We start from the raw sequence: 25,398 nt of genomic DNA, 5'->3' as shown, positions 1-25,398 counted from the left end.
GAAGGTGCGGTCCTTTCGGATGATCTTGTAGCCGTCCGGGATGGCTATGGCGATGTCTGGAGCTGATGAGGCGTTCATCCAGGTTTCTGTGAGGAAGGCGACGTCCGGCGATGTGGTGTCGAGTAGGTTCCAAAGTTCAATGGCGTGTCTGTGGACCGAGCGGGTGTTGAGTAGGATGCATTTTAGGTGGTTAGTGTTGTTGCTCTTATTGGAGTCTGTGGATTTGGTGTGGGGCCTGATGCAGTCGAATTTGCAGGAGAGGCAGGTGAAGGGTCCATGGGTATGTCCTGGGGCGGCTTGGTAGCAATCTTGGAGATGGCCGGGGTTGAGTGCTGAGAGGGATGCGGCATCATATGTAATGCGGGTGGAGTGGGATTTGCGAGGACCAGGGGGTCTGGCACTGGGCGTGGTCCTGGCGCGGACGGGCGTAGACGGGCTTACCTTTGGAACACCTTCGGCGCGCATGGGGCGCGTCTGCTGCGCGTAAGCTGCTCTGACATAAGTGGATAGTGGGGGGGCGGAGCGAGGGAGGGTCAGCTGGGAGGCGGGAGCGGGTGGAGGGCCGGGCTGTGAGGCACAAACAAACAACAAAATGGCAGCAAGCCAAAGGACGAGACTGGGACCCCAAACGAAAGCTGAGAGAGGGAAGCGTCACCGGCACACACAGAATAAACAATGAAGTCAAAGCGCAGCTCAGCAGTAAAGCGCTACGATAAATTTCCTATAATGCACACAGTAAATTCTTTAGCAATGCGATCAAAGCAGTAAAGCGCTACGATGAGTTTAAAATTTGCCACACAAATAGATCTGGAGCAATGCGAGCAAAGCGCGACAGAGAGCAATATCAGGGAGAGTAGTCTGCAAGTATAGCGCTACGATACCCGGTTCAATCTAGGGAGCAGCGTGAGGAGCGACCGCTTCTGAAGAGTTCAGGACGGTCACAGCGCGAGCCCTGGAGGGTCGAGCCTAATCTTTCAGTGTGAGGGAGGGGCAGCTGGGAGGCGGGAGCGGGTGGAGGGCCGGGCTGTGAGGCACAAACAAACAACAAAATGGCAGCAAGCCAAAGGACGAGACTGGGACCCCAAACGAAAGCTGAGAGAGGGAAGCGTCACCGGCACACACAGAATAAACAATGAAATCAAAGCGCAGCTCAGCAGTAAAGCGCTACGATAAATTTAAATTTCCTATAATGCACACAGTAAATTCTGTAGCAATGCGAGCAAAGCAGTAAAGCGCTACGATGAGTTTAAAATTTGGCACACAAATAGATCTGGAGCAATGCGAGCAAAGCGCGACAGAGAGCAATATCAGGGAGAGTAGTCTGCAAGTATAGCGCTACGATACCCGGTTCAATCTAGGGAGCAGCGTGAGGAGCGACCGCTTCTGAAGAGTTCAGGACGGTCACAGCGCTAGCCCTGGAGGGTCGAGCCTAATCTTTCAGTGTGAGGGAGGGTCAGCTGGGAGGCGGGAGCGGGTGGAGGGCCGGGCTGTGAGGCACAAACAAACAACAAAATGGCAGCAAGCCAAAGGACGAGACTGGGACCCCAAACGAAAGCTGAGAGAGGGAAGCGTCACCGGCACACACAGAATAAACAATGAAGTCAAAGCGCAGCTCAGCAGTAAAGCGCTACGATAAATTTCCTATAATGCACACAGTAAATTCTGTAGCAATGCGATCAAAGCAGTAAAGCGCTACGATGAGTTTAAATTTTGCCACACAAATAGATCTGGAGCAATGCGAGCAAAGCGCGACAGAGAGCAATATCAGGGAGAGTAGTCTGCAAGTATAGCGCTACGATACCCGGTTCAATCTAGGGAGAAGCGTGAGGAGCGACCGCTTCTGAAGAGTTCAGGATGGTCACAGCGCTAGCCCTGGAGGGTCGAGCCTAATCTTTCAGTGTGAGGGAGGGGCAGCTGGGAGGCGGGAGCGGGTGGAGGGCCGGGCTGTGAGGCACAAACAAACAACAAAATGGCAGCAAGCCAAAGGACGAGACTGGGACCCCAAACGAAAGCTGAGAGAGGGAAGCGTCACCGGCACACACAGAATAAACAATGAAATAAAAGCGCAGCTCAGCAGTAAAGCGCTACGATAAATTTCCTATAATGCACACAGTAAATTCTGTAGCAATGCGATCAAAGCAGTAAAGCGCTACGATGAGTTTAAAATTTGGCACACAAATAGATCTGGAGCAATGCGAGCAAAGCGCGACAGAGAGCAATATCAGGGAGAGTAGTCTGCAAGTATAGCGCTACGATACCCGGTTCAATCTAGGGAGCAGCGTGAGGAGCGACCGCTTTTGAAGAGTTCAGGACGGTCACCCACGGCTACTTACGATCCCAGATATTAAAGACGACCTTGCTGAGCACACAGACCAATATTTTACTGAAAATATTGGTTCCGTCGACTCGGCAAACACTATATGGGAGGCATATAAGGCAGTGATTAAGGGGCATGCCCTAGCATTGAAGGTCAGATATATTCAAAATCAAAATGCACAATTTACTCAACTTGAAAGTGACTTGCTCCAACTAGAAACGAACATAATACCTCTCCCACCGAAGCCGCGGCCCACCATCTTCGTAATAGGCAACCAGAATACAAAGCCCTAGCACATGGAAAAACCCAGGCAAGACTCCTCCATACTCGCCGTAGGGTGTACGAGCTTGGAGATAGGACCGGCAAAATGCTGACGTGGCTGAAGCAGCGAGATCAGGCAGCTCAATGGGTCCCTGAAAACTTACTTGAGGATGGGAGGCGGGTGATGGACCCCCGAGAGGTGCGGAAGTCTTTGCAAACCACTTGGAGTCAGTATATACCTCCAAGACCGCCACTTCCTCAGACGACTCACGTCAGCTCCTGTAGGAACCTACCCACACTTTCGGACAGTGACAGGGAAGCTCTAGACGCAGACATAACAGCAGAAGAGACCTGTAAAGCTATCTTTGCTATTCATTCGGGGAAGGCAATGGGGCCTAATGGAATTCCAATCGAATTCCTTACAGAGATGGCCCTCAAAGTGGCCCCAAATCTAAAAAACATGTATGAAGAGAGTCAGGAGCAGGGTATCCTTCCCTTGGATGGATCAAAGGCTAGCTTCTATAGTTATTGAGAATCAAGAGAAGAGAGAGGAACTAGAGAAGCTAGTTAGTTTCCACGGGGGATTTGTAGTAATCAAGAGGAGCTAGCTACCTTGGCAGTGTATATGTTGTAGGTGTTTGTTTGGGGAAAAAAACATTTGGTTTTAATGAAAGCCCTCCCCCACCAACCTAGTTGGTGACATGCTTTATCATCGGGCCACACCCGAGGCACCGAGTGTGCCTCAGGTGTGCTACGACGCCTGATTACAACAGAGCAGGTTTTGATAAGTGAGTGTGTGGTGAAGGTGTTTTGAGTGAGGTTAAAATGCTGTCCTAGAGGTCCCAGGCGGTTAATTTATTAATGAGCCCTAGGCAGAATTAAAAACAAGGCTTTGGGACTTGGTTGGAGGGACGTATGGTCTTGATTTGCATAAGGCCATGTCTGAACTGGGGTGGCAGAGTGGGCTAAAGAACGGTGATGGATTCAACCCAGATCTGTTGACTGGGTGTGAGTGTTTGATTGGTTCAGATGCTCCATCCATCACCACCCCCTTTTGTACCGCTTTGTCGCCATAAGTTGGCAGGCTATGCTCAGACGTTGAGTCCCTTGCTCACTTTGCCACTGGATTCAAGCAAGCCTGGCTGAAGACAGCTGGAATGCCAGAAACCGGTCCTAGGAAGCTTGATTCCGGTCCAGAGAAGGCATGGCTTGGCAGTTCGGGATGGACTGTTCCCATGAGGCACAGGGTCAGACTGATTTGCATATGGCCATGTCTGAACTGGGGTGGCAAAGTGGGCTAAAGAACGGTGATGGATTCAACCCAGATCTGTTGACTGGGTGTGAGTGTTTGATTGGCTCAGATGCTCCGTCCCTCACCACCCCCTTTTGTACCGCTTTGTCGCCATAAGTTGGCAGGGTATGCTCAGACGTTGAGTCCCTTGCTCACTTTGCCACTGGATTCAAGCAAGCCTGGCTGAAGACAGCTGGAATGCCAGAAACCGGTCCTAGGAAGCTTGATTCCGGTCCTGGGAAGGCATGGTTTGGCAGTTCGGGCTGGACTGTTCCCATGAGCCACAGGGTCAGACTGATTTGCATATGGCCATGTCTGAACTGGGGTGGCAGAGTGGGCTAAAGAACGGTGATGGATTCAACCCAGATCTGTTGACTGGGTGTGAGTGTTTGATTGGTTCAGATGCTCCGTCCATCACCACCCCCTTTTGTACCACTAGTTGCCCTGCAGCAATGATTGTGCCACCCACATGAGTAGCCCTAAAATGGTGTTTTAGGCCTGCCACCGCAGTGCCTGTGTGCAGTCTGTGAACTGCCATGTCCTCCTGGTCAGTGTCCCCACTGACCAGGCCTAACCCTTCCTTTTCTGTGTACATTGGTCACCCCTATGGAAGGCCCAAGGTACCCCCTTGGGCAGGGTGCAGTGTATGTGAAAGGTAGAGCATGTACTAGTGCAGGTGACATGCTCTGGTAGTGAATTACTGCCATTTTCGTTTTTCACTATTGTAAGGCTATCTTGCCCCATAGGTTATCATGGGGGATGCTGGCTACAGGGGCTACCTGCAAATCTTCCCATAGAAGCAAGATAGGACATAAAAGTCTGGTATCCCTAAACTCAGAATTTAATAACACATCTTTTAGGAAAGGTTGTTTTTTAAATCCTGTATTTGAGAACCGCACTTTTAGAAAGTGGCTGTTCTCTTGTATGACCATTCTGTGTGCCTTGGCCTGTTTGTGAATTTACTGTCTAGTTTGAGAGTGACAGGGGCTGGGGAGCCCCCAGGAGGCTGGCTGGGTCAGCCCTAGGCTGAATGACTGCATCTGCATCTTGAGTGGTGGGAGGGGATAGCACCTGGGCCTGACTAGAGCTGTGCCTGCCATCCACAATGCTGGCTCCACCTCCTGCTGGGCAGCTGACGACCCTGCCCCTCACTCTGAAAGGAAAGGAGAAGCCAGGAAAACAAAGTGCTCAAGGAACACCCAGAACTGGTTCAGACCGTGCCCAGAGCCCTCCTGCACAAAGGGAACAAAGACTTTTAAGGGTATAAGTACAGGACCCCTGACTACAGAAAATTAGGTCATCCTGGAACCAAAGGTTCTTCTGCCAAAGAGAAAGCTGAAACTGAAGAAGGAAGACTGTCCTGCTGCTGCTCTGCTGGACTGCCCTGCTGTTGCTTTGCTGCCAAGGAGAGGGGAAGGACTTTGCTTTGTGCTGTGTCCCCTTGCTTGAAGGGATCTCCAAGGGCCTGAAAAGAGGACTTCACCCCCAGCTTCCCTGAACTCTTCTGGGAGAGTTCTGTCCTTCCTAGAGTGCTTGGGCCAGTTATGGTGCCTCTGGAAGTTGTACCTATGTTGGGGAGCTGGACCCCAAGCTTTTAAAGAACTTTCTGCAAGTTTTATCGCATCCCCGGCAGAGCGAGAAAATTCCCGCCGCTACGAAGACCGAGAACATCGCAGCGCCTGACGCCGCTGCCTGAAGACGTCGCATCCTTCGTTTGCGGGAAGATTTCCGTCGCTGTGAACATCGTCGCAGAGCCTGTTGCCGCTGGGTGAGATCACCGTATCACGTCGCTGCGAGAATCGTGGCAGAGCATCGCATCGAGGAGCTGCGAGAGAAAGATCGCCGCTGAGCCACGCATCGTCACCCCGGAGATCGTCGCAGTCCCTAAAGATCATCGCATCATGCCTTTGCGTGCATTTTCCTATGGAACCTCCGCACTGGAATCCATACAAGGTATCACCTCCCTCACCATACAGACCGGATTTGTCGCAACTCGCCTGCTACATCCAGCGGGGTTGTCGCATCGCCTCCCCAAGGTCTCAGGAGTGACGCATCGCTTGTTTTCCACTGCTCCAGCTTCTGTTTTGGAACTTTGTCGCAACTAAAGGTACTGTTGGCTAAACATGAAGCAACTGTGAACTATTTTCACGCAACTGTGGATTATTTCATCGCTAACATTAAGAACTCTTTTGCAACCATATTCTTGAACAGTGTATGATGGATTTATGTCGTTTTGGTCTTGTCTAGTTTAGATTAACTACCTTTATTTTTCTAAACTGTTGTGGAGTCAGTTTGTGGTGTTTTCACTGTGTTACTGTGAGTGTTGGTACAAATACTTTACACATTGCCTTTGATAAGCCTTGACTGCTCATGCCAAGATATCAAGGGGGTGAGCAGGGGTTATCTCAGAGGGTTTCCTCCTTACCCTGACTAGAAGCAAGGGTCCCTATTTGGACAGTGGTACCTACCTCTGCCAACTAGAGACCCCCAGTTCTAACATTGATGGCAGCAGTGGGATTTGAACTTGTATTTGTGCTAGACCCACAGTGATTGGTGTACATCACTAGTGAGTGCAGACCTCTACGCCACCGCATACTACTGTTTTTTTTGGTTGGTTCTATTGTTGAGTAACTCTTGAAAGCATAATGTCTGTGAATGGAAAGGCACCCAGTGTGGAGGCAGAATTGGAGTTTGTTATTGAGGATTTGTATTCCTACAAAGTTACACAGCTGAAACAATTCTGCAACAAGTTTGAGTGCCCCATAAAGAGCAGCCTCAGGAAGGAGGACCTGCAGAGCATCTTGAAGGCCTGGTGGGAGGCCCACGAGGGAAATGATGCAAATGGAAGGAATGGTTTTCAACCGTAGATATGCCTGTGAGCAGACCAGGCTCAAGGCCTGGCAGCAACCATTCCAGTAGGGGTTTCACTCCAGAAGAGTTAGAGGAGAATCAGAGAGTGAGAGAATATGACTTGGAAGCCATGAGGATGAAAATGAAGCAATTGGAAATGAAACAGGAGAAAGAAAGGGCGGCAAAGGAGAGAGAAAGGGCGGCGGAGAGCAAAAATGCCCGTGCCCTGGAGGAAAAGAAATTGCTTCTGGCTCACGAGTTGAGCATGAGAGAACTGGATCGAAAGGCCAAACAGGTGGATTCCAGTTCAAATGGTGGCAGCGCACAGCCAGTGCAGGGGGTAAAGTATATATTCCCAAGGATCTGGTACAGAATTACCATAGGAGTGAGGATATGTATGCCTGGGTAACTTCTTATGAAATTGCATTAGGAATGAATGGTGTGCCTGAGCAACATTGGGGGGCGGGCCTGTGGAAACATTTTGAGGCTTCTGAGAGGAGTGCTCTAGAGCCCTTACAGTTAGCAGGTACCATGACCTACCCCAATATGAAGGAGGCCTTATGTCTCAGGTATGGACTTACTCCAGAGCAGTACAGACTGCAGTTTAGAAACTCTAAGAACAGAGAGTCTGAGACTTGGATGGAGTGTGTGAATTTGTACTCGCGTGCACTGGAAGGTTGGATGAAGGGCAGTAAAGTAACTAATTACAAGGGGTTGTTGTATTTAATTAGTTGGGAGCACTTGAGTAGTCTTTGTGTTCCAGAGCTGTGCCAGCATTTTTTAGACAGCAAGCTGACAGATCCCATTGAGCTTGCAAAGGAGGCGGACCACTCGACCAGTACCAGGGTCCACAGAGGGATTGTGGGTACCACAGCCAAAGGTGGGCAGGGTCCCCAGCAGAAGAGTGGATGGGAACAAGGGTAACCAAAAGGAGTTCTCTCAAGGGCCCCAAAATAGTTCCTAGAGAAAGGAATCCCAACCCCCAGACCTAGACAGCCATGGCCCCCTAGGGGCAGGCGGAACAACAGGGACAACAGGAACCATGGGGTCCCCCTACCTGCTATCACTGCAATGAGGTGGGCCACTTTGCTCCTAAATGTCCCAAGAAACCTCCAGCACCCAATGGTATTCCAGCCCCGGGGTTAGCAAGTGTAGCTTTGGGAGGGGATTTTATTTCTAGTGGAGAGGAAGGACTAGCTGTTATGACCCTTGTCTCTTTAGTAGATCAAGAGATGGTCCAGGAAACCTTACTGCCCCTTAACACTAAGAAAGACGGGCAGAAGGTGACCATCAATAGGAGAGAGATAGAGGCTCTGAGAGACACAGGAGCCAGCGTGACATCCGTGAGGTGTCAGTGGGTGTCTGAAGAGCAGGTCATTCCCAATGTGCTCCGCCCAGTAGTTGCGGCTGACAACTCAGTGCGCCTCTGCCAAGTGGTGCGTGTTCCCTTTGAGTGGAGGGGGTCTCTGGTCTCTTGGAAGTTGTTGCCAGTGAAGCCTTGCCTGTAGACTGCCTGCTAGGTAATGACATGGAGAGTTCTCCATGGAAGGATGTGGAGCACCAAGCTCAATTGGAGATGTTGGGTTTGCCTGCGTGGATCTGTGTGACCACGCGTGCTATGGCAGCCAGTAAGGATGATTCAGCAGAACTGGAGCCTGAAACAGTGGCCCAGAGACCTGCCAGGAGAGGAAACCCGCCCCAGCCGTTCCCATGGTCCAGGAAGGAGCAGAAACTGAGGCGGATGCCCTGGAACCTACAGGGGAACAGGTGGCCCAACTGGGCGACGTACCCGAGCTGACCCATTGGCAGCAAGAAGGTGGGCCCTCCAGGGAGGAATTCTGCAAGGCGCAGAAAGAGTGCCCTTCCCTCATTGGTGTGCGGCAACAGGTTGCAGACCAGGCAGCAGGTGGAGCGTCCAAAGATCATCTAATTTACTGGGAGGATGAATTGTTGTGTAGTGAGCTTAATTTTGCAGAGCCCGGTGCAGCCGTGTGCTGGTGGTATCCGAGCACTACAGGAACTTCCTAATGGGTCTGGCTCATGACGTGCCTCTCGCAGGACATCTGGGGCAAGACAAGACCTTCCAAAGGCTTGTCACCCACTTCTACAGGCCCCAGATGAAGAAGCACATTGGTACCTTTTGTAGATCTTGCCAAACATGTCAGGCCAGTGGCAAGAGCGGAGGGAAGTGCAAAGCACCCCTCCAACCCTTTCCTGTGGTTAGCACCCCTTTCGAGCGGGTGGGCATCAACATCGTGGGGCCCCTGGACCCCAAGACAGACTTAGGCAACAGGTTCATCCTGGTCTTGGTGGACCATGCCACCCGGTACCTGGAAGCAGTCCCTCTCAGGACAATCACAGTACCCGTGGTGGGCTGTGCATTGATGGGGATCTTTTCCCGTGTGGGGTTCCCCAGAGAGGTGGTCTCCGACCGGGGTACCAACTTCATCTCTAGGTACATGAAGTCTCTGTGGGAGGAGTGTGGGGTAACTTATAAGTTCACCACTCCTTACCACCCTCAAGGAAATGGGTAGGTTGAAAGGTTCAACTGCACCCTGAAAGGTATGATAATGGGCCGAGCAGAGCCTATGAAACGGAAGTGGGACGTCTTTCTACCATGCCTGTTGTTTGCCTACAGGGAGATGCCTCAGAAATCCTTCGGGTTCAGTCTCTTTGAACTCCTGTATGGCCACCCTGTTAGAGAACCTCTCACACTGGTGAAGGAGGGGTGGGAGAAATCCAATGGGAAAACCCCCCAGGATGTGTTCAGCTATGTGCTGGCCTTCCGCAACCAGACACAACGCTTCAGGAAGCTCGCTCAGGAGAACCTAGAAGGTAGCCAGGAAGAAATGAAAAGATGGTACGACCAGAATACCACTCTGGTCGAATTTCAACCTGGGCAGAAAGCGTGGGTGATGGCGCCAGTGGAGCCTTGTGTGCTCCAAGACAAGTGGACTGGGCCATATGAGGTGGTGGAGCGCAAGAGCGAAGTAACCTACCTGGTTAACTTGAAGACTCCCAGGCAGCCCCTGAGAGTCTTGCATGTGAACTGCCTCAAACCCACTTTGAGAGGTCTGAAGTGACAATACTTATGGCTACAGATGCTTGAAGGGAAGAGGATAGTGATCCTCTCCCTGACCTCCTGGCAGCTAAGGAGCAAGACGGGTCAGTTGATGGTGTGGTCCTCTCGCCCACCCTGACCCCAGAACAGCAGAGGGACTGTCCCCAGGAGTTGGGTCAGTTTGCCTCCCTGACCCCAAGTGTCACCAATTGGTGCGTCCATGATGTGGACACTGGAGATAGTCTGCCTGTGAAACAGAATATTACAGGGTAGCTGACAAGGTCATGGCCAGCATCAAGGAAGAGGTTTCCAAGATGTTGGCGCTAGGGGTAATTGAGCCCTCCAGCAGCCCCTGGGCTAGCCCAGTAGTCTTAGTGCCAAAAGCTGCTGCGCCCGGTGCCACTCCAGAACTCGGGTCTTGTGTGGACTACCGTGGGCTCAATGCGGTCACCAAGACTGACGCACACCCCATCCCCAGAGCTGATGAGCTCGTGGATCAGCTGGGAGCTGCCCAGTACCTCAGTACATTTGATTTAACTTCTGGGTACTGGCAGATTGCCTTAACTGATGGGGCTAAAGAGAGGTCTGCATTCTCAACGCCAGAGGGGCACTTCCAGTTCCGAGTCATGCCCCTGCCACATTCCAGAGACTGGTTAACCAGGTACTGACCGGGCTGGAGGAATTCAGCGCCGCATACCTGGATGACATTGCTGTGTTCAGCTCCACGTGGGAGGAACATTTGCAACACCTCTGTGAAGTGTTGAAGGCTCTGCAAAGGGCCGGCCTCACTATCAAGGCCAGCAAGTGCCAGATAGGGCAGGGATCTGTGGTGTACTCCGGACACAAGGTAGGAATCGGCCAGGTGGGGCCCCTACAGGCAAAGATTGATACCATTCTGGCTTGGGAGCCCCCCAAGGCCCAGACAAAGGTAAGAGCCTTTTTAGGTCTCACCGGGTATTACAGATGGTTTGTCAAGGGATATGGCACCATGGTTGCCCCCTTGACAGAGCTGACTTCCAAGAAGTAGCCAAGGAAAGTGAATTGGACCAAAGCCTGCCAAACTGCTTTTTATGCCCTGAAGACTGCCATGTGCACAGCACCGGTGCTCAAGGCACCTGACGACTCCAGTGAGTTCATAGTGCAGACAGACGCTTCAGAGCATGGTGTGGGAGCAGTACTCTCCCAGATCAACGACGAGGGCTGGGACCAACCTGTAGCTTTCATTAGTAGGAGGCTACTCCCCAGGGAACAGAGGTGGAGTGCAATTGAAAGGGAAGCTTTTGCTGTGGTCTGGGCTCTGAAGAAGCTAAGGCCCTACCTGTTTAGAACTTACTTTCATGTTCAGACAGACCACAGGCCCCTCAGATGGTTAATGCAGATGAGGGGTGAGAACACAAAACTGTTGATGTGGTCAATCTCCCTACAGGGAATGGACTTTACGGTGGAACACCGCCCTGGTACAGAACACGCCAACGCTGATGGTCTGTCCAGGTTTTTCCACCTTAGTGAAGAGAACTCCCAAGAGGGTGGGTAGTTTCCCCACTTTCAGCTGGAGGGGACACGTGTTAGACCTGGCATCCTTGGCGTGGTTTCCCCCGTTGTTTTTGCCTCTACCTCCTGTATTTTTTGATGCTGGGCTGGATTTCATTTTTGCTGGTTTAGATGCTTACCACTGGAGCCAAGCTATCCAGGCTGATGATGGCTGATAGCCAGAAACCGGTCCTTGGATGCTTGATTCCTCCAGGAAAGACATGGCTTGGCAGTTCGGGCTGGACTGTTCCCATGAGGTACAGGGTCAAGGCTGATTTGCATATGGCCATGTCTGACCTGGGGTGGTGTGGAGTGCAAAAAAACGATGGATTTAGGCCCAGATCTCTGTACTGGGGTGAATGTATGACATTGTGCTGCATTCTGTCCATTAATTGTTGTTTTTGGTTTAGATGCTTTGGGCACTTTGCCACTGCTGATCAGTGTCAAAGTGCAAGTGCTCCCTGTGTAAATTGTTATTGTTGGATTGGTTATCCATGATTGGCATATCTGTATTACCAAGAAGTCCCTAGAAAAGTGCGCTGAGTGTGCCAGGGCTGGTTATTCAAATGCTATTAGTGGGCCTCCAGCACTGATTGTGCCACCCATACGAGTAGCCCTAAAATGGTGTCTGAGGCCTGCCAACGCAGTGCCTGTGTGCAGTCTGTGAACTGCCATGTCCTCCTGGTCAGTGTCCCCACTGACCAGGCCTAACCCTTCCCTTTCTGTGCACATTGGTCACCCCCATGGAAGGCCCAAGGTACCCCCTTGGGCAGGGTGCAGTGTATGTGAAAGGTAGAGCATGTACTAGTGCAGGTGACATGCTCTGGTAGTGAATTTACAGCCATTTTCGTTTTTCACTATTGTAAGAGAGTGACACGGGCTGGGGAGCCCTCAGGAGGCTGGCTGGGTCAGCCCTACGCTGAATGACTGCATCTGCATCGTGAGTGGTGGGAGGGGATAGCACCTGGGCCTAAATAGGGCTGTGCCTGCCTTCCACAATGCTGGCTCCACCTCCTGCTGGGCCGCTGACGACCCTGCCCCTCACTCTGAAAGGAAAGGAGAAGCCAGGAAAACAAAGTGCTCAAGGAACACCCAGAACTGGTTCAGACCGGGCTCAGAGCCCTCCTGCACAAAGGGAAGAAAGACGTTTAGGGGTATAAGTACAGGACCCCTGACTACAGAAAATTAGATCATCCTGGAACCAAGAGTGAACACCTGCCAAGGAGAAAGCTGAAACTGAAGAAGGAAGACTGTCCTGCTGCTGCTCTGTTGGACTGCCCTGCTGTTGCTTTGCTGCACATGAGAGGGGAAGGACTTTGCTTTGTGCTGTGTCCCCTTGCTTGAAGGGATCTCCAAGGGCCTGAGAAGAGCTGGCTCTCTGTTAAGAAGTGCCAGGAACAAAAGGACTTCACCCCCAGCTTCCCTGAACTCTGCTGAGAGAGTTCTGTCCTTCCTAGAGTGCATGGGCCAGTTGTGGTGCCTCTGGAAGTTGTATTAAAGAGCTTTCTGCAAGTTTTATCGTATTCCCGGCAGAGCGAGATAATTCCCGCCGCTACGAAGACTGGGAAGATTTCCGTCGCTGCGAACATCGTCGCAGAGTTTGTCGCCACTGAGTGAGATCCCCGCATCACGTCGCTGCGAGAATCGTCGCAGAGCCATCGCATAGAGGAGCTGTGAGAGAAAGATCGCCGCTGAGCCGCGCATCGTCGCCCCGAAGATCGTCGCGGTCCGTAAAGATCATTGCATCGTGCCTTTGCGAGCATTTTCCTATGGAACCTCCGCACCGGAATCCATACAAGGTATCGCCTCCCTCCCCATACAGACTAGATTCAACGCAACACGCCCGCTACATCCAGCGGGGTTGTCGCATCGCCTCCCCAAGGTCTCAGGAGTGACGCATCGCTGATTTTTGAAGTACTGGGTTTTTCAGAACCAGTACTGAACCGGTAACCCAGCGGTGCCAGGGACAACACCCTAAGACTTCGGGTTCTTCCTGATTCAGACTACAGAAACACAGAGTCTTCTAGGTGAAGTCAAAGATCAAAGTTATTGGCTGCAACCAAGTAACAGGCGTCCTAGAAGTACAACACGTGCATATTCTCAGGAGACTGCTCAAAATTACAAAGCCAGCCTTCTCCTTTTATAAGAAATATTACGCTTTAGGCAAACATTCTTTAGTTTACAGTTGACCATTCACATATTTTCACTACAAAGGAAAAGCAGAGTCATGATGACAATCCCACATTCCAGTTTGTTCAGCCCACAATCAATTATCCGGCAAGGCCCAGTATTTTCATCAGATATCGACGGGCCCCCAATAAAAACAGGCACCTCCTCCTCGTAAAGCAAGTCATAAAGTAGGAAACAGGGACAGGTGTGTGCAAGATTAGGTGTGGTTTGTGTGCGATGAAAGGTTTATGGCATGTTGTGCCTTGATACTATCTCGTTCGGCCACTGGGAGAGGAACTGACCGGACAGGTTTGGCCTTGGGCAGTGGAGTCAGCTTGCCCAGGTCGCAGAGAAGTCAGGAAAGGTGTACGTGTCCTTCAGGATCGTGTTTGGCTTTAATCATTGGCCTATGTGAGGGCAACTTACAAAATGGCTGCCGTACACAAAATGGAACCCGAGGGTTCAGGACGAAAACGGCGATTTCATGGTGAAATCATCACTCGAATATGACGAAAATGCTTGTGCATAGTGTACTAGCCGTTCTCGGTATTCTGATATCAAAATCGTCATGGTACGACAATGTTTATAACACGGGTCCAAAATTTTAAGTACTACATTTTCCACCGCACCAGCTTCTGTTTTGGAACTTTGTCGCAACTAAAGGTACTGTTGGCAAAAAGTGACACAACTGTGAACTAGTTTCACGCAACTGTGGATTATTTCAACGCTAACATTAAGACCTCTTTTGCAACCATATTCTTGAACTGTGTATGTTGGATTTTTGTTATTTTGGTCTTGTGTAGTTTAGATTAAATAACTTTATTTTTCTAAACTGTTGTGGAGTCAGTTTGTGGTGTTTTCACTGTGTTACTGTGAGTGTTGGTACAAATACTTTACACTTTGCCTTTGATAAGCCTTGACTGCTCGTGCCAAGCTACCAAGGGGGTGAGCAGGGGTTATCTCAGAGGGTTTCCTCCTTACCCTGACTAGAAGCAAGGGTCCCTACTTGGACAGTGCTACCCACCTCTGCCAACTAGAGATCCCCAGTTCTAACAACCGGCATCTGTAGAGTAGGCGCTGGAGAAGCCCCGGGAGGTGAAGAGGCCTGGGTTGCTGCTATGAAACAATTGACCCCCCTCCTGCTGAGTGATTAAGGATCCAGACCCACAGTATCAAAGGGAGAAAGGTGACACTGGGTGGGAGATACCCAGAACTGATTAGGCAGGAGTTAGGGACATCTGAGCACATTGAACTTCAAATACAGTTAGGAGTATATCTATGAGAGCTGAGGCCCCTGAATGTTGGAATAGAAATGGATTGAGTCTGAAAAGGCTTAGACCCATTTCGCTGTCCAGAGAAACCTCTGCTAAGGAAGGAACAACTGTGAGACTGCTGGGAAGGACCAACCCTTGCTTTGTGATCTGGGGCTGGTCTGCAGTTTGCTGTTTTACCCAAGCAAGAGACAGTTGGGACTGTGCTGTGTGCGCTGGGTTCCCCTGCTTGAAGAAGACTGTGCTTTGTTCTGTGTCGTGTTGCCATGTGATCTTGGAAACATGGAAGAGGCGTGAGACTTGGATGCGCTAGATGCATGTCGGGGTGCACAGGAGGTGTTGGTGAAGAGCACTTGGTCAACGTGTGCATCGAAGGTGAATCAAGTCTCTGATGCGCTGGGCGCGTGTCTTGGTGCACAGGACGCATTGGGGAAGAGCGCCTGGTCGATGTGTGCATCTGAGGTGAAGTGAGACTCGGACTCGCAGGGTGTGTGCTGTGGTGTACTGCAGGCGCTGGGTGTTTGTCGGGGGTGCTCCGGAGGCAATGGTGAAGAGCGCATTTGTCATCAAGTGCACCGGAGGAAAAGTGAGGCTCGGACACTGAGCGTGTCGGGGTGCAGCCAAAGGTGTTGGTGAAGAGCGCCTGGATATCGGGGCTCCAGAGTTGGAGTAAATCTCAGTGAAGCAGTGTGCGTGCTTTGGTGCATCCTGGGACTGTGGAGGTGATAGGCTGATCATCGTGTGAACCGGAAGTGAGTCTCTGCAGCGCGGTGTGTGTGTCTTGGTGCCAACTGAGACCGCAGTAAGGAGTGCCTGGTGAACATGCACTCAGAGTTGACGTGAAGTCCCATCAGCATTGTGTGTGTGGCTTCATGCCAGAGGAGACCCAAAGGGTGCTGTGGTGAACGTGTACCTGGAGTAACAATCTCAGAGGCTTGTGGTACTTGTACCCTGTGGCGTTGAGACCTTCCTAACAGTCGCGGCCCTGCAGCCCCGGAGGAGCTGAGCTGCCAGGACGAGCCGCTGAGGCCCACTGAGAAAGTTCTACATGGAAAGCCCAGATCGCTGATGGAGGAGAGGAGAGTGGGATCGAGCCCCCAGGTAACGTGGATCACTACTTGGGCGGGGTGCGGGCTCAGAGGGACACCCTCTCTGCCTCTCATTCTTGCTGGCGACGTGAGCCTTTGCTTCGGCTCAGATTGGGCCCGTACTGACCGAAGGAGTGGCAGTACTGGGGCCCAGATTGAGAAGCTGCACTTTGTCATCGTTGATACGTGTGGGGGGGGCAACTGTTATCAAAGAGGCTGATTGCAGTAATACACATTGCCAATATTGCTGCTAACGAACTCCCAGACTGTCTTATGACGCCTGACAATATTTCTGCATAACAAAGTACACGATTGTAGCGGCCCGCATTGCATTATTCCTTAATTGCAAAGTACACGATTGTAGCGGTGCGCATTGCATTATTTCTTCATTGCAAAGTACACGATTGTAGCGGTGCGGATTGCATTATTTCTTCATTGCAAAGTACGTGATTGGGGTGGGATGCATTGCCTTATTCCTTCATTGCGCAGTACATGATTGTGGCAGTACGCATTGCATTATTTCTCCTATTGCAAGGTACCAGGCTGTATCGTTAAGCATTGTATTATTTCTCCTTTGCTCAGCACAGGATTGTATCGTTACGCAGAGTACTATTGTTTGTGCATTGCAACGTGTGTGATTCTTGCATTATGACCAGCATAGCGTTTGGAAAGCGGTGGTTGGGATTTGAACCTGCCAGCCAGCCGGAACAAATAATACCCATTATTATATGTTGGCTTTTTTATCGTGTGGTCAGATCATATATCTGTTAAAGTAAAGTTTATACTCGTTTTATCAAACTCGTGTGGAGTCCATTTGTGGTGTCACAAGTGCGTTGCTGTGAGCGAAGTTGCACAGACTGTACACTCGTGCCTTGGAGATAGGTCCGGCTGCTCGTGCCAAGCTACTAGAGTGAGCAGGGCTATCTCAAACGATGTCCTTTCTTGTCCTAACGTTGAGTGAGGAGTCCCAGGTCTCACATTAGGTGACAGTGGTGCAGGACGGGGACTCCACCTTCCAATAACAGCTAACAAATAATTGCAGCTCAACATATTATCAAACCTATCCCATTGTCTCTGCCACATGTGGAAAGAGTGAAGTCAGTAAACAACAATTCTGGGTAGTTCTGGCATAGGAGATCCTTCCTACTTGGGCCATATGAAGTGCAGTGTCCCTGCCACTATAGTTTAAGAAGCGCACAATAATGACACATGGAGTGCTGGGGGGCAGGTGCTGCATAAGCGCTCAATGCGTATGTTCCACAATAAGACCTCTTAAAAAAGGAAATTTGATTAATAATTCTGCAAGTATCATCTCCACGAAATTTTCAATTTTGCCCGTAGTCATGGTTTTGGGGATGCACAGTGCCAGTAGTTTTTTTCTTCTTGTGCAGACTTCCAAATCTTCGTTTTTAGTTTTGATTTCAGCCAGTTCTTTACTACGGTTGGTTTGTTGGATGTCATGTACCGCCACTTGGCCCTCCCAGTCAGTTATCCCTCATTCCACCATATCAATTCTCTCTGCCTGTTTGGCCATTCTCTCTTTTAGTGGGTCTAAGTGCACAGTCAATGAGTAATTGTTTTCCATCTATTATGGACAGGCCAGTTTTCAGGTCTAGTAGACGAGATTCATTACCGGCTGTGTCCAGCTTGCCATTGAGGGCTGTAACCCCCACATCTGTGTTTTCCTGTTTCAACACACCCTTTTGCTTGTAGGACAGTTTGGATTGCCAGTGACCCATGTTTAGTCTCAAGAGTATCCACTGGCTTCAGCGTCAGATCAGATGAAACTCTGCTATCCCCCTTCTTCGAGGGGTGTGGTAGACATTTTCTTGTGACTAGCAGGTTTGAGTGGTAGGGCTCCCAGGTCCTCAGATTCGGGTTGTACCGTTCAAGTAAGCTGGTGCCCATTTGTGATCATTGAGACCCAAGCCATTATGATGGTGAATGTGTTAGTCTGTGTTAATATTCTTAGGCCCTGATTACGAATGTAGGTGCTATTTAGCACACCTGATAAATAAAGATACCACAGGGTACGTTATCTATTGAGTGCAATAAATACACATATTAAGAGTTTGTGGAGAATAATATGCAGCTTGAGGTATTCAACACATCTGATAATTATCGGATATGTTAAATAGCTTTTCACTGATGATTCCAACTAGTGCGTAAACAAGGCTTTATGAATGGGTTGGACTGAACCAACCCACCCATAACCACGCTTTGAGTCTCCTAGTTGATATTGGCGCTGAACCCAACACCCAAGAGTGTGGCAACATCAAGTTCAGCAGTTCGATTTGGATTTCGCCTGGGCTCGATATAATCCCTGCAGCCTAGAGCTGGTCCCTCTATTCGAGCCCCAGCCCCGTGGACACAGGCCCAACAAAGCGCTATCACACTGTCAGGTAAAGCAGGTATATATACTCATTAGCACGTGCAGGGGGAGGACAGATGCAAATCTGCTGAGTTCAGAATCTGGTTTTGTGATATGCAGCATGAATTGGGGCTCTCAATGAGCATGCTGGAATTGTTACGCCACACCTTACTTGGACACAGTAGGCCCGAGCGATAACATACTCCTCCCTCATTGTCTTTTTATAGCTGTGTTCTTGTGCGTTTTGCCTCCCATCATCAATTGGGCACATCAATGTAGGCCAGCTGATGGTGGTGGACGTGCCACTGCCCAGGAGGCCAGTGCAATCCATCCATGAGTTCTTACAGTGCCAATTAGGCTGTCACCAGCGAAGTTCTCTTCTGCCGGGCCACTCGATAATGGCCCCTCCTCTGCTGAAACTCACATGGAGGTGTATTGCTGCCGAATGGAGTTAGTGAAAGGTCCTCCTCACACCTTTAGACCTCACAGGTGGAATGAGCGACCACAGCAGGACTGGCTACAAGCATCACATATTCTGCTCAGCTCCACGGTCACGCCAAGTATCCTCCCAGGCGTCACGCTATTTAGTTTTGCCATTGTTTGGCATTTTTTTAGCGTATCAGCTATAGGATCGAGGTGGATTTAAGACACTAGCCTTAGAAGCTTAGTGCAGAGTGGGCAGCAGCTCCCTGCAACCCCCACTGCAACCCCTTGCTTTGATTATGGCTAAATAGTTTTGCTAATAACTAATCCACAAGAATACAGCATGACAAATCATACAATGCAAAGCTGCTGAGTGTAAATCGAGACTTATGAACTTTGCTAATAGATGACTAACTAAAGATTTCCCAACTCGAATTTCACACCCCCTTCCAACATACACAAGTTACAGTCTGTGCATCAACATCCATTCTGTTTTATTAATTACAAGACTAGGACTATTTAACATTTAGCATTAGTCAAAAAACATAATTTAGTAAATAAAAAGCCTCCTCACCATGAAATATTAGCCATATAACCCTCTTTTTAGTCAAACAGATTCAATGAAACAAAAAGTATTTGTACATTATTTTGGGCCTTCCACAGAGCCACCTTCCGGAGAGAGTAAAGCTCTCCACTGTGGCAGACAGCAAGATCTCCATACGGACCATCATTTAGGGCATACAAATCAATGTCAACTGAGAGTAGACTGTATCAAGTTAGCATGGAAGTTCATGGTGCGAATGATGGATACTTCATATTTAGTTTAGCGTTTTTCAAACAAAGGAGAATGCTTAGGAAGTGGTATAATTTATCAACACCTTTCCGTAGTAAGTTCTGCTCTTCTAAAAATAAGCTTCATTTACTTCCCCCATCCCACGTGGGTATGCTACAGTCTAATCTTTTGAACCTGGGAAGCACACACTGCTTCTCCTGATATTTATCAGAAATAGAAGAAATGCATGTATGTCCCGGAGGCCATTCCTGTGCCCAAGTGTGCACTATAGAGCGAGTGCCATGAAAGTAAAAATTGCTGTTTAATAGGGGGGAGACATTTATTAAAATGTAATCCTTAAAGCAATATTCCCAACAAAGCAGAATGACAATATCTATGCTAATGTTTAATCTGTACACAAAGTAGAGAAACATGTTTGAAACTGGATTGTTATTTATAGATATGACAAGATTAGCAACAGTAAGTGAAATCAAACATTTTAAAAAAGATAAAAAAATGCATTCTGATTTTTTTTTCTATTAAATATAAATAGTAGGACGCCATAAGGATGGCCAGATGAACCAATGTCATGTGGATGCTGCGTGACAGGATTTATTTGAATATACATTAGTACATGGCAGGTATTAAAATCATGGTTCTTTTTCAATAGAAACTGACAGACCTCATTATCATGACTGTTAAAAGAAAATTCAAGACTTGAAAGGTTTCTGTAAAATGGTCTCATCTGACCACTCTACACGTCATACTGACTATAAAAAAAAGAAAAAAAATACCTAAAAATATACTTTTCCATTTACAAGCACGCAAATTTGCCAGATCTGAGCAATGACATAAGATCATACTTTAATAGAGGAAAATCACATAGTGGTTCATCCAGTAATATGAATGGGGTTCTAGAGGCATTTCATGGGTCTCTATGAAACATGGATTTCATCAGCAAGTGAATAGCCTCAAACCAGTCTGCAGCACTTTACTGTTGCGTTTTGTTGATTCAATATTCCAATGATAAAAATTCACCTTTATACAGACTTCACTTGCAGTTTTTAATAAGCAATTGCATTTGAAAAACAATAAAACTATTCAATCCAACTGCCATAAAATGATCATGTAATATAAATATAAAAGATATAATATAGAAAATACAAACTGAATAACATTTATGACATGACCCTACATTCCAATCTAAGAGATCTGCTCATATATACGAACCACATGGCCTTTGGCGTTGTTATTTATAACATCATCAGTACCCCATGATGAAAATGTACATTGAAATATACCTGGACCTTAATGTTTACATAATTCATTAAGGCCTCCACCATCCCCAAGCACATGAATGGAATAGAAAAATGTGCCCCATGGTCAACAAAATGTAAGGTTCCCAACATATCGAGTAATCAGATTAAAGAGCCATCTCTTCTTACAGCATGCACAAGGCAACTTTCACAGTGGGAGGGTAGTTTCAACATATTATTGTTTTTTTCCAAAGCTAGAAAGCACAATAATTGAATATTACCTGACATTCGCAATGTCTAGACATGATTTCTTCATAAACCTTGTAACTCTGCATGCTGAAAGGTGAAAGAAGCCCTTCCATGTTTACTATAGCCAAAATTATTTTCTTGGATGTGTTGCTGAAACGACTTATAATTTCATAATAGCCTCCCTCTTGGGGAGAGGATGTGGCCTAACGGCTAGGGCAGTCGCCTCAAATCTGGGGAACTGGGTTTGAGTCTCGGCAACGACGCTCAACATCCTGTGATTCTGGGCAAATCACTTAACCTCTTGGGTGCCCATGACGAGCTCAGCTCGCCATGCAGCACGGTGGCGCTGTGCTGATGATGAGCTGAGCTCGTCATGACCGTTACGGAATGCCCACGTGCGGATAATTCCCCTGCTTTGCTGGGCGTTCCATTGGAATGGGCGTGGTCATGACCAGTTCAGCTCGTCATCAGCACAGCGCCACTGTGCTGCATTACAAGCCGAGCTCATCATGAGCACCGCGGCGATGCGCGTTGCCCCCCTCTCCCCGCGGGGGAATTAGCCCCGCGGCGAAGAAGTTAATCCCCTCGTGCCTAACAAAAATGAACGTGTCCTCATGTAACTCAACTGGTGCTCATGTAGAGCGCTCTGAAAACTTCAGGTCAAGTTCACGCTATATTAAACTCTGGGGAAAAAAAACACATCGTATTTGATGCTTATGTATGAGTTTTCCTGTGTGTATATTTACCAAAGCACACATGGTTGCAAAAAGCATGGAAGCCCTTTTCACATCCCTCCAGATGTTACTTCCTCTTTCTGTGTTCACTAATTAGCCACTATTAATAATAAATCATAAAAGCCATTCCCTTATTTACATCTGCAGGAGGTGTCTTATGGTTTATAAACGACTGAAACAGCCTAGATATTTTATGTTGTTTCTCCTATGTGTGATTGCTGGTGGCATTTTAGGTATGTTAGGCGCAAAGCCCATTCCACCTTCACTGCATTTGTATGATTTGTCTTCTGTATGCCTTCACAGATGGATGGTTAGGACTGATTCTTGAGCAAATCTCTTTCCACATACACTGCATGTGTGTGTGTTTCTCAATTGTGTGTTAGCTGCTGACCCTTTAGTTGAATGGATTTACCAAACGTTTTTCAACATTCATTGCATTTGCATGTTTTTTCTTCTGAATGCCATTGCAGAAGGATGGTTAGACCTGATGCTCCGATTAGTTTCCCCCCTGTGTGTTAGATGGTGGCTCTTTGGATGCGTGGATTTACTAAAGCTTTTTCCACATTCACTGCAAGTGTATGGTTTTTCCGCTACATGCATTTGCAGATGGATGCTTAGGATTGATGCTTAAGTGAAGAAATTTCCACATTCATCCACGTGTATGGTTTTTCCTGTGTGCATGCGCTGGTGGCTCTTTAAAGTTGATAAATGAGAAAAGCTCATTCCACATTCACTGCATGTGTATGGTTTTTCCCCTGTGTGTGTTCGCTGGTGGCTCTTTAGATGTGTAGAGCTACTAAAGCTCTTTCCACATTCACTGCATGTGTATGGCTTTTCTCCTGTATGCTTTCGCACATGGGTGGTTAGGTGTCCAGCTTGAGTAAAGCTCTTTCCACATTCACTGCAAGTATATGGTTTTTCTCCTGTATGCCGTCGTAGATGGATGGTTAGGTCTCTTGCTTCAGAAAAGCTCTTTCCACATTCACTGCATGTGTATGGTTTTTCTCCTGTATGCCTGCGCAGATGGATGGTTAGTGCTGATGCGCGAATAAAGCCCTTTCCACATTCACTGCATGTGTATGCTTTTTCTCCTGTATGCCATTTCAGATGGGTTGCTAGGTGTGATGCTTGAGTAAAGCTCTTTCCACATTCATCGCATGTGTGTGGTTTTTCCCCCGTGTGTGTCAGATGGTGGATCTTTAGATACGTAGATGTACTAAAGCTCTTTCCACATTCACTGCATGTGTTTTTTTTTTCTCCTGTATGCCTGCCCAGTGGTTTTTCTCCTGTATGCCTGCGCAGATGGATGGCTAGTGCTGATGCACGAATAAAGCTCTTTCCACATTCACTGCACGTGTATGGTTTTTCCCCCATGTGTGTCAGATGGTGTCTCTTTAGAGTCGCAGATCTACTAAAGCTCTGTCCACAATCACTGCATGTGTATGGTTTTTCTCCTGTATGCCTGCGCAGATGGATGGTTAGTGCTGATGCGCGAATAAAGATCTTTCCACATTCACTGCACGTGTATGGTTTTTCCCCTGTGTGTGTCAGATGGTGTCTCTTTAGTTGTGTAGCTTCCCTAAAGCTCTTTCCACATTCACTACAAGTGTAAGGTGTTTCCCCTGTATGCATACGCTGGTGACTCTTTACAGTTGATAAACGAGTAAAGCTCTTTCCACATTCGCTGCAAGTGTAAGGTTTTTCCCCTGTGTGCATACGCTGGTGTTTCTTTAAATTTGACAATAAAGCAAATCTCTTTCCACATTCGCTGCAAGTGAATGGTTTTTCTCCTGTATGTGTTAGTTGGTGGCTCTTTAGATGTGAGCATGTACTAAAGCTCTTTCCACATTCTTGGCATGTGTATGGCTTTTCCCCTGTGTGTGTCAGATGGTGTATCTTTAGATATGTAGATCTACTAAAGCTCTTTCCACATTCCCCACATGTGTATAGTTTTTCCCCCGCGTGTGTCATATGGTGTCTCTTTAGAGTCGCAGAGCTACTAAAGCTCTTTCCACATTCACCGCACGTGTATGGTTTTTCCCCTGTGTGTGTCAGATGGTGTGTCTTTAGTTGCTTAGCTTCCCTAAAGCTCTTTCCACATTCACTACAAGTGTAAGGTGTTTCCCCTGTATGCATACGCTGGTGACTCTTTACAGTTGATAAATGAGTAAAGCTCTTTCCACATTCGCTGCAAGTATAAGGTTTTTCTCCTATATGTGTTAGGTGGTGGCTCTTTAAATTTGCAGATGTACTAAAACTCTTTCCACATTCTTGGCATGTGTATGGCTTTTCTCCTGTATGCTGTCGCAGATGAATGGTTAGATCCAATGCTTTAGTAAAGCTCTTTTCACATTCACTGCATGTGTATGGTTTTACCCCTATTTGCTTTCCCTGATGGACATTTAGTTTTAATAAATCAGTAAAGTGTTTGCTACATTCCCTGCAAGGATATGCTTTTTCCCCAGTGTGTGATTGCTGATGGATCTTTAGTTTTCCTGAGAAAGTAAAGCTCTTTCCACATTCACCGCAGGTGTAAGGTTTTTCTGTGTGCATTTGTTGATGGATCTTTAGGTTTGCTGAGAGAGTAAAGCTCTTTCCATTTTCACTGCCTGTGTCTGTGTGTTCTACTGTATGTGTTTGATATTTGCCCCACAGAGCCGATGACTCATTAAAAGCCATTTCACATTCATTAAATCTAAATAAGCTTTCTGTTTGGCTGTTAGTAGTGGCAGCGTAGGGATTAAAAGTTATTAACACTCTTCTCACAAACACAGAACCTTTATGTTATTTCTTTTGTTTTTGTTTGTTAATGAACTCTTAGTTGTGATGGCTGAGGAACCCTATTGCCAAATTCAAAATATCCTCATGCGTTTTCCCCTGTGCATGGTTGGTGATGCTACTTCAGTAATGATGAGAAGCCAAAGCTCGTCTTACGTTGTATGTATGTTTTTTTTCTTTGGGGTTTATAGTCTAAGCGTGGTTATATGTTGGCATAAATCATGTTAATGTGTTTGCTTACTGATCATTGCGGTTCCTGAATCACTAACTATATTTTAATCTTTACAGGTTTTTGCAGTAGACATGTTCTTGCAGGACTGATAACATATGTATGATATTTCTAACAGGAGCTGTGTTTTCAAACTGCGTTAAGAACTTTCTAGAATGTGTGCAAAGAATTAACCTCACAGCTTATCTAAATAGTCTGTTTCTTGGACAATATTTATGAAATACACACAAAGAACAAAACTCAATACCAAGTCGTTATGCTCTAGAATAATGTTCTGCATTGCAAGTAGCCAAACACTTCTTTCTTTTAACTTTCAGATGTCTGCTTCATGATTCACGTTTTGTATACCTATATTTTGTATACCTCTTTCTAGGGATTGTAAGGTCCAGCCAAAACAGCGTTTATGATGGACTAACACCATAGTATTGATATTGTCATATTAGAGAGGGGAGCACTTTTTATAACTACCTGATCCTTATCAAAGATAAAGGGTGGTATCTAGCATGTTTATATTTTGGATATGTTCTGGCAGTGTAATTTTTGTGATTTTACTTTATTTGGATGTTTTGTGACCAGCAGCATAGATGCCCTCAGCCTCTTGAAGCCGCCAGATTGCACTTGATGTTCCTGCAGGATACGTCTGTTCATGTACGAGATTCTCTGTCTCCTACTGAGTTGTTCTATTTTGAATTACTGTTTGGCATCATTTCTGGTTCTTCTGGAGTATCAGATAGCTTTCCAGTATTGC

General features: G+C 47.7%; 1 protein-coding gene and 1 pseudogene across 2 annotated transcripts in view; both read right to left on the bottom strand.

Annotated features, from left to right (window-relative positions):
• The window catches only part of LOC144772264 (uncharacterized), a 1,157,681-nt gene that overhangs the window by 532,611 nt on the left and 599,672 nt on the right, over positions 1–25,398 (bottom strand). The window lies entirely within an intron of this gene.
• LOC144773632 (uncharacterized) lies at positions 22,073–25,355 on the bottom strand (annotated as a pseudogene).

This window comes from Lissotriton helveticus, chromosome 8, assembly GCF_964261635.1.
Source record: "Lissotriton helveticus chromosome 8, aLisHel1.1, whole genome shotgun sequence".
Classification (NCBI taxonomy): domain Eukaryota; kingdom Metazoa; phylum Chordata; class Amphibia; order Caudata; family Salamandridae; genus Lissotriton; species Lissotriton helveticus.
This window is presented reverse-complemented; position numbering and strand designations above follow the sequence as displayed.